Source organism: Myotis davidii, unplaced genomic scaffold (assembly GCF_000327345.1).
Source record: "Myotis davidii unplaced genomic scaffold, ASM32734v1 scaffold323, whole genome shotgun sequence".
NCBI classification, from domain to species: Eukaryota; Metazoa; Chordata; class Mammalia; order Chiroptera; family Vespertilionidae; genus Myotis; species Myotis davidii.
The window spans coordinates 1,304,019-1,313,576 of record NW_006295491.1 but is presented as its reverse complement, the minus strand read 5'-3'; the positions used below and the strand labels follow the sequence as shown (position 1 = coordinate 1,313,576).

Genomic DNA, 9,558 nt, shown 5'->3' with positions numbered 1-9,558 from the left:
ACGGTAGGCCCTATGAACCGGGACCTTCCAGCGAACAGGGTGGCTCACTACAAGAGCGAGCTCCCTGATGTCCGTTGTATCAAGGAAAGCGACCATGTGTGGCTGCTCTCGTGATGACATACTAGGATGATTTCATTTCCACTGTGGGGGGCAGGCTTGACTTGCGAAAAATGTGGAGAACTGCGTAAGAACATGGACTTTGGCTACAGACCTAGATTTGGGTCCCGGCTCTGCCTGCTTTTCTCCTTGGTTTTTTCTAGGGCTTTTGCTTTAAGAATTTGCACACATAGCCTACGTTGAATAGCAGGAGAAAAGCCTTATGAAGAGCAGTGAGCAGGAATTACCACGTGCCCAGACATTGGGAAGCAGTCGACTTGGTGTCCAGATGTTAGAAGTCTGAAAGCTTGGAAAACTGGTTGTGAAACGTTTGTGAAAGGCCCATGCAAAAGCAGGTAAAATAGAGCTTTAAGGTGATGTCTAAGTGACACGCTAGTTTTAATCTGATGATCTTTTAAATTGAATGCCATATATATGTATATATATGTAAGTGCCATATATATTTTGCAAATGACAGAAAGCTGAAACCAAGCTTTCTTATAAGATAAAGGGTTGGTTCAGTAGTAACTGAAAATCTAGAGAGGCACTGATGTCAGGTGAGGTTTGATCCAGCAGCTCAAAAGATGCCACCCAGGACCAGGCTTCTCTCCACCCCATATTGCCTTATATGGTGTTGACTTGATCCTCAGGTTCCTCAAGGTGGCCCCAGAGGCAGGTCTGAGATCCCCCTTAATGGAAAACTGGTCTCCAAAATTCACATCCTCATCTCACACCATCCAGTGTAAAAGCAATGGTCTCTTCTCCCAGAAATACCAGAAGAGAAAGAAGGCTCGTCCCCCCCCCGCCCCCCGCCGCCCCCAAAAAGCTTCAGCAAATAGCCTCTCTAGGCTTGTTGGCTCTGATTGGGTTAGTGCCAATCTCCAAGCCAAGCCAGGTGACAGGGACATAGGTAGCTGTGCCGGTTGGTGTAAGCCTACCAGAGCCCACTCTTGCACCTTGGGGTGAATTCAATCCCATTCAAGCCAAATTTCTTTAGGAAATCTGAGGCCCTGTTGCCAGGAGGAGGAGTAGATGCTGGGTAGCAAATAACCAACATGCACTATATTACCTTTTTAAGAGGGACCACCCAATTCCTGCTTACAGATTTGAATTTACAATTACAATTTATGCTTACACATTTGAACACTGGGAACAAAGGCAAGAGAAATTCATATTTGTCACATGGTTTTGCCTGTTGATAATCACAGTCATCAGGAAGGATTTTAGAATTTGGCAGTTTTGCACCTTAGTTCTGACCTGAAAGGGTGGAGAGGTTGGTGTGACAGGCACAGTAACTGAAAGCCAAGCTCAAAGGAATGGGGGGCTTAATTAGTTCCCTAAACAGAGAAATGTCTGGTGCCTTCCCGGCCAGGTCCCTTCTGAGGGTGCTGTTGCTCCAGCCCAAGGGCTCTGCAACCTTTGCCTTCTGTTAATGTCTTACTGATCCCACATGACATTTCCCTCTGATTAATACACACACACACACACACACACACACACACACGTGTGTGTGTGTGTGTGTGTGTATTTAATGTTTAGATGAGCCAGGTGTGCCTTAAAAGGGAAACCTTGAATTTAAGCCTTGAAGTGAAATAAGGTACTTCATCTGCAGTGACAACAGAAAACGAAATGGTGGGAAACCCAGGGGTCAGGCAGAGCAACCCAAAGACTCTGCCCTCCACGCTCTTTCTCCCCTTGTTGCCCTACGGTGACACTCTGCGTGCACCCTGGGCTCCCAGCTCAGATAACGGCAGTCAGTAGAAGCAGTTGCTGTACCATAATGAGGCTAAATGGAAGGTTTCTGTCTCCAACTTTCAATTATAGTCTAGAGGAGGATTTAGTAATGGAATCGAAGGCAATCAGAGATCAGCCAGGGGAAAACGTGCACTCAGATTTTCCGGCGTTCCAGTTGCTCTGAGGGAGGGGCTGGTTCACTGATTCAGCATGTTTACTAAAGGCCCACGTGAGACAGGTGCTGGGGTTGAATGGTGAGCACAGACGCCACCCTGTCCACATGGAGCTTGGCGTCGAGCACCGAGAAGACAGACAATAGACAGATGACTGTGCATTCCACTTAGGGTAAGGCTATGAATTAAAACCACAGGCACATTTAGACACCGTCAAGAAAGTCTTGGGTAGACTTTTGTAAATTGAATGTGTAGAGAAACTTGCAATATAGAATACCTTAAAATGCTGGACAAAATATAAAGATCAAAGTCATTTTGTCAGTTTTGTTAAGGAACAATTTACATGTAGTGAAATTCACTGATCTTTAATTGTACAATTCAGTGAATGTTGACAAATGCCTAGAGCAGGGGTGGGCAAACTTTTTGACTCGAGGGCCACAATGGGTTCTTAAACTGGACCGGAGGGCCGGAACAAAAGCATGGCTGGAGTGTTTGTGTGAACTAATATAAATTCAAAGTAAACATCATTACATAAAAGGGTACGGTCTTTTTTTTTCAATAGTTTTATTCATTTCAAACGGGCCAGATCCAGCCCGCGGGCCATAGTTTGCCCATGGCTGGTCTAGAGTCATGTCACCATCTCCGCAATCATGATACAGCACATATCACCTCACAAAGTCATCTTGTATCCTTTTACAGTCAGTCCCTTTCCCCCATTCCCATCCCCACCCCTGGGACCACTGATCTACTTCCTGTTAGGATAGTTTTGCATTTTCTAGAATTTCCTATACATTAAATCACACAGTATATAGTCCTTTGTGTTTGTTGGAGGAGGTCATCGAGAGGCCATGACCACTGGTGGACCCGGGAGCTGGACCCAGACAATATGGGGCTCCTCACCCTCGCCCCTGTCCTTGGAACATGAGCCTGCTTGCCTCCACAGCTAGAAGCTGCCCCAGGGAAGCGGCCTTGAGACCATCTGGATGGTCTACATGACTGAGCCCAGTTAAGGCCTGTACATAAACTTTTTAAAAAATATATTTTTATTGATTTCAGAGAGGAGAGGAGAGGGAGAGAGAGATAGAAACATCAATGATGAGAGAATCATTGATCGGCTGTCTTCTGCACACCCCTCCCTGGGGATCGAGCCCAAAACCAGGGCACGTGCCCTTGACTGGAATTGAACCCAGGACCTTTCAGTCCACAGGCCGACACTCTATCCACTGAGCCAAACCAGCTAGGGCTATACATAAACTTTTAAGATTCTGGTGGACAGGTGCAGAGATTTTTATCCTGTGGCCACCCAAGACAAGTCTCCTAAGTAAATTCTCCTGCTGGTAAACCTGCCACCTATCAATCTGGAGTGGTCTGCCTCTTTCTTTGATCGCTCCTTGCCCACCTCCAATGGGGTCCTGGAGTGCTGTCGGGGTTTCAAACCACAGTGTTTGAATTCTTTCACTTAGTGCCACGCTTAGATTTCTCCATGTTTGTGAGCATGTCAGGAACCTGTTCCTTTTTATTGACAAGTGCTATTCCACTGAATGGATATACATACCCAAGTTGTTTTATTAATTCACCAGTTGATGGACATTTGCGTTCTTTCTGGGTTTTTGCTATTATGAATAAAGTATATACATGTAAAGTATATTTTCACCTATAAGTCTTTACATAGACATATTTTTTCATTTCTCTTGGGAATGGAATGGCTGGGTCATATGGTGACCAGAATTCTAAGAATGACGCCAACAACCCTCAGCCTTGTACAATCCCCTCCCCTTTGACTGAAGGGTGCGATATCACTCCCAGGATTGTTACCTTAGTGAAAAGGGAGATTATCGAATAGGGCCTCGTCTAATCATATGAGCCCTTTAAAAAGCAGTAGTATAAAAGGAAGTCAGGGAGATGGGAAGCACAGGAGGATTCAATGGGTCCTTCCTTTCTGCTTGAAGATGGAGGGCCCCCAAGGAGGACTGTGGGTCACCTTAAGGAGCTGAGAGATGCCCCCAGCTGACAATCAACAAGGAAAGTCTCACCCAGAGATTAATTATCATCATACTATAATGCATACAGTAAAATCTTAATTCAAATATGCCACTGATTTTTAACTTTTAATAACTCAGATATGAAATGTACAACCCTATATAATAAAAGGGTAATATGCAAATCGACAGAACGGTGGAACTACCAGTGGCTATGATGCACACTGACCACCAGGGAGCAGACACTCAACTCAGGAATTGCCCCCTGGTGATCAGTGCGCTTCCATAGGGGGAGCGCTGCTTGGCAGAAAGCCCTGAGCTCAGCTCATGGCTGGGAAGTGCAGTGATGGTGGCGGGAGCCTCTCCTGCCTCCAGGGCGGTGCTAAGGAAGTCAGACTCATGGCTGTCAGTCGGACATCCCCTGAGGGCTCCCGGATTTCAAGAGGGGGCAGGCCGGACTGAGGGACTAGCCCCCCCTCCCCCCGCCAGTGCATGAATGTCGTGCGCTGGGCCTCTAGTTTATAAGAAGAAGAAACCAATATGGGACGTGTGTGTACTGTCCTGTTATGACTTGCACAAAGCTCATTCACTTGTTTCACTTCAGTCTTTGGTTCTTATTCGCGGCTTGATGAATATAAAATGTCCACACCCAAAAATAAGAAGATGGCATATGAATATTTAAATTTTTAACATACTAGGATATGGATAGTCTCATCTACCCTTTTTCGTTCCCCACCCAACCCTTCACCTGAAATAATGAGTTTAATTTTCGTAACCTTGTGTGCATCCTAGTCTGATGGTGCAAGGTTGCATTCCAGACGGTTCTGGGGTTTCTGTGCAGGAAGAAGACCCTGCGCAGTCAAATATTCTTCCTGGGGTCTCCCCTCTCCTCCACACATCTTCAGAGGCCTCTCCTCACTCCTACCCGGGAGCTAGTTAGTGCTCAGTCTGTGCAAAATAACTTTTAAATAGTATCCTAAGCAGAATAGAGAAAGGTGGATATGCTGAAGGGAATGATGGAATTCATTCTAAAATCATGTATGAATTATCTTGGGGGGAGCGACGAGGTACCCCGGGATCTGTGTAGTGCACTTATCCTCAACCATGGACAGACTAGACGCGGCTCTGCCTCCATTCCCAGATATCTCCTCCCTCCTATTCCTGTCCTACCACCCTCGAGAATCTCTTTGAATCTGTGATTTAAAACAGGCTTCCACTGACATCCTCCCCTGGACCGGGGAATGCTAGGCCGCAGTTGTCAGGGTAACAGCGTTGGGGAAGGGAGGACCGGCTCTCCTGAGTTTCCACGGAAACCACTCCCAGCAGAGGCAGGTGCGCGGGCTCCGCGGCGCAGGGACGAGCCCTGCGGCAGGCAGGGCCCCAGAGGCCGCGGGCGTGGCCGGCCGGCTGCTGTGCGCTCTGCATCCCCGGCACGCACTGTATTTTTTTAGAAAGCGCTTTCACTTGCAAAACAGACCACTAATTCCTTCCGGCTTGATAAAATCCAGCCACTCTCTAGGAGCTGTGCGCACTTTGGAGATGGTCCAGGTCTCGGAAGATCTGCCAACGAGCCCCCCAGACAGTAAGGTTCTGTTGGCCGGAGTCCTCCGGAGAGGCGGGGGCGTTGGTGGGCGAGGGGAGCAGTTCCCTGAGCTTCCGCGCTCTGCATCGTGCCCGGGCATCCCGCCCCTGCCCGCAGTCCAGCAGAGGCAGGACTAAGGTCCGCGGCGCTCCTTTAAGGCCAGTAAATCCCCTTTACAGTTGAGACGCAGGTTCGGGAGGTTAACGGGAAGCGCACTCGCCTCTGGTCTGGTAAATACCGCTGGGAAGAGGATCAGGTGGCGCTCCTCGCGGACAGGAAGCATCTGGGGTTCCTGGAGAATTCCTAGGTCAAGGCTGGCATTTGAACCGTGCCTGGTCGGTCCCGGCACAGTCACTGCAGCGAGGTAGGGTGCCTGCGGTTGAACGTAGGGGGGGGGGGGAGGACCTTAGCCCCCCGATTGTGTCATCTTTGCGTCTCTTTATGGGGAGGAGGGGCTGTCTGTCTGACACAGTTATCAAACCTGGCAGCTGCGCGGGCGCCCGGGGAGCGTTTTGGGTGAGCTTGCAGGAGAGGCGTGCGCTCACGGCCTGCTGCTCCCGGCCCGGCGCACAGCTCTCTCTTCTCTTCACCTGGCGCGGGAGTGCGCGCACCTCCAGGACAACTGGAAACGTGAGTGGCCGCGGCTCCGCGCTGCCGGCCGGCGGCTGGGCTCCTGGGGCGTCCGGCCAGCCGGGTGGCGGGGATGCAAAGGCCGCGCGAGGAGAGGCCGGGGCGCGGAGGTGGGGATCTGGCAGCGGTGACCTTGCCACGCGCGTCGCCGAGTCTAGAGGTGGCACCCGCTGGCGCGACCAGGAGGGGACAACTCTGCAGGACGGGATTTGAGCGCCCGTCTCTAGCACATCGCTGGGGCTCGGCTCCCGTGTTTCAGGGACGGATGCACAAAGAATCTTGGGCCTAGGCAGCTCGTGTGGCTCTGCCCAGCCCCAGCCCCTCGGGTCCTTTTTGAGAAAGGGGAGAAGCTGCATTTATGGCTGGGGTGAAACAATGAGGTTAGGCCCTGTTTTCCCGCCCGCTCAGGGGGACCTTTGTGCGCAGTGGCCAGTCCTGCAGGGACCTGGGCGTGGCTGCGGGAGCGCCACGCGCCTCGCCTCCGTGCTCCTTTGGGATCCCAGAGCCTTTGGGATTTAGAGTCTGGAGCTCACGCCTTCCTTTCCCCTCCTCACATATTGTGTTCTAACAGGGCAGACATTTTTATGGAGACCCGACATAGAAAGGACCTCAATGCTCTCCTTTCTCCCCAAAGCATGAGGGTGTGGTTTTTCCCTACGGATTGCTAGAGGGGATCTTGAAGTTTATTGTTGTTTTTATATTTTATTTCTGGACTAGATTTTCAGTTTTTCAGAGCTCGCATCATGTAAGGGCCTTTCCAGGGCTTATGTATTTGTGAAAAAAGCTTGGCTTTTCCCTAGGGGTTCCAAGGAGCCGTTAACAGCCGACGGTTGGCTCCAGAATGTCTTGTGCAGTGTTCCGTGTGCATTTCCATGTCCATCTGGTGCAGCCCCGAGTGTGTGATATGGAGACACAGTCTGTGCTCCTGCCAGATCTAAAGCCTGACTCCTGTCTTCTCTGAGGCTCACCTTCACTAAGGGGTGGCCATCAACTATGTGTGGGTCAGCTGTTTAAGCTTTCCAGGCCTCAGTTTTGTAATCTGTAAAGTGGGTATAGCAAAGCGATCTCTTATAGAGATGGGCTAAGATTTGTGCTAGTCTTCCAATTCCATCTTCCACTAAACAGCTTTTCTGTTATAACCTGACAGTTGAGAATTGGCTTGATGAGTGCCAAGTAGGAAAGAGAAAACAAATGCAAAATGGGAAAACCTTATATAACAACCCCCAGAAAAAATTATCAAATTAGCTTAGAAATTGCCCCCAAACTGACTAACCTATTGGTTGTAAATTGATTCATAAGTTAAAGAACCAGAAAGTGATAGTTCAATTCCCGATCAGGGCACATGCCAGGGTTGTGGGCTCGATCCCCAGTGGGGTACATGCAGGAAACAGCAGATCAATGATTCTTTCTCATCATTGACATTTCTCATCAATCGTTCTTTTTCTCACTCTCCCTTCCCCTCTGAAATCAATAAAAAAAATTTTTTTTAAAAAGAACTAAAACTATTATGACTATGCATATAACCCTATTGATTTTACATATCAGTTATGGCCCTGGGGAAAGGTTGATGTCCCTCTAACTAGAAAATGAGGCTTGATATTTGTGCTTTAATTTTGCCCCAAATCTTGGTTTTCCATTCTGGAGTGTGGTTTTTGGGTTTTTGTAAATGAGTTCCTTGTTAACTAAAACTAGATAATGATAAGGCTTAAAAAAGAAAGAAAGAAAGAAAGAAAGAAAGAAAGAAAGAAAGAAAGAAAGAAAGAAAGAAAGAAAAAGAAAGCATTGTGAAAAGAAATTAATGTGATTCTGAGATATTAAGTATAACATGATAGAACCAGAAATAAATACCTCTACTGGATTCTACTCTAATAAACTAATGGGTGGCGTATTGTTTCTAATTTTGTCCATTGTACTGTAAAAAGAAAGTGGAGAAACTGAAGGAGGGGATCAGAATGGAGGGCCCAAAATAACTTAATGAAACAGAAAGAAGAGAAGAAGAAGAAAAGAAAGACCCTGAGGCTGTGTGATGTGCTGAGAGGAATGGAATAGGAGAAAACCAGAATTTTGATAGGATATAATAAAAAATTTCAAAGATGGTGAAAGAGTGACATGAGCCACTGAGGAGCTTTGTGAAGAGAATAATTTATCGTCTGTCCTTTGTGGTCTAGCCTTAGCCATTCCTAAACCTAACGTTAGAGTCACCTGAGAACTATAAAACCCTTCTGAGTCCTGGGTCTCCCCCCACGCCCAGATTCTGACTCACCTGGTCTGAGCACAGGTGTGGATATTTTGTTGGAGCTCCCTAGGTGAAACACTAGGGAGAGAAACATTGGTCTTACCTGAGAGGCAAAGTCTGAGGCTGCAGCGGCCAGCAGGGGGCAGGCAACAAGGAGAGCCCAGGGCTGGTGGGGAGTTACCTGCAGAGGGCAGCTGTGATCCACACCTGGATGTCAGCCAACTTTACCAGATCTGCTGTATCAAGGTTAGCAATGAATTAGGAGTAAAACATTTAAAAGTATACTAGAGGCCAGGCGCACAAAATTTGTGCATTATTGTTGTTTCTATCTCTCTCTCACTGTCCCTTCCTCTCTGAAATCAATAAGAAATATATTTAAGACAAATAAAATAAAATAAGACCAGCTCTTGCCATCATGGTTAGAAGAAAGCTTTACACACACAGAGAAACTAAGATTATAACAAAGGACGTGTTAGGTGGAGGGCTGGACTGACTGATCCAAAGCTGAAACAAGTGGCACGTGGTCTGCTCTATGTCCAGGCTGGGAGGGGGACACCGGTGTTTGCGGCGTAATCGGGGCCCTCTGTGGCGGCTCCAGGCTTGGAGGAATGGTCTAGAACTGGAAAGGTAAGCAGAGAAGGTGGAGGCATTTTTCAACTACAGGCAAACAGCGTAAGCAGTGGCTCAAAGAGCATGGATTTGGCCACTCCCTTTGGTGGTTAATGGGGAGAAAGGAGACAGGCCTTCTTCCTGGAGTCAGCAGACTGGGATTTGTGTCCTAAAGAGGTGTGAGCAATTTGCTTAACACGCAGAGCCTCTGTTTCCTCATCTGTCAGTGGGGCAACCATTGCATTATTTTAAGGAATATAGAGAATGGATGTAGAGGGCCCAGCATGGTTCATGGCACACCGGTGATTGACCTGTGATGAACATTGTTAGCCAGACAAAGACCTAAGATGAGACTCTACCCAACTTCCAGATCAGAATGAGGATGTAGAACTTGCTCCCAACACAATATGGAATTTTAGGAAATGAAGGCTTTCTTGTACCACTTGTCCAAAAAGCTCACTGAATTTTTACACATTCCTGTGTGACCATTTGAACCTCTGCTTGGATTTTTTTCTTCTT

At 47.9% G+C, this 9,558-nt stretch overlaps 1 protein-coding gene across 2 annotated transcripts in view; it reads left to right on the top strand.

Moving 5' to 3' along the window:
• The first annotated feature begins 5,364 nt into the window (after positions 1-5,364).
• The window catches only part of TRIM2 (tripartite motif containing 2), a 135,759-nt gene continuing 131,565 nt past the window's right edge, over positions 5,365-9,558 (top strand). Inside the window, exon 1 of one of the 2 annotated variants that reach the window (XM_006770112.2) lies at positions 5,365-5,564. The gene's annotated coding sequence lies outside the window, so the exon portion shown is untranslated. Of the gene's footprint in view, positions 5,565-6,100; positions 6,195-9,558 lie in introns of those variants that run through there. The other variant, XM_015568046.1, reaches the window with a different exon arrangement.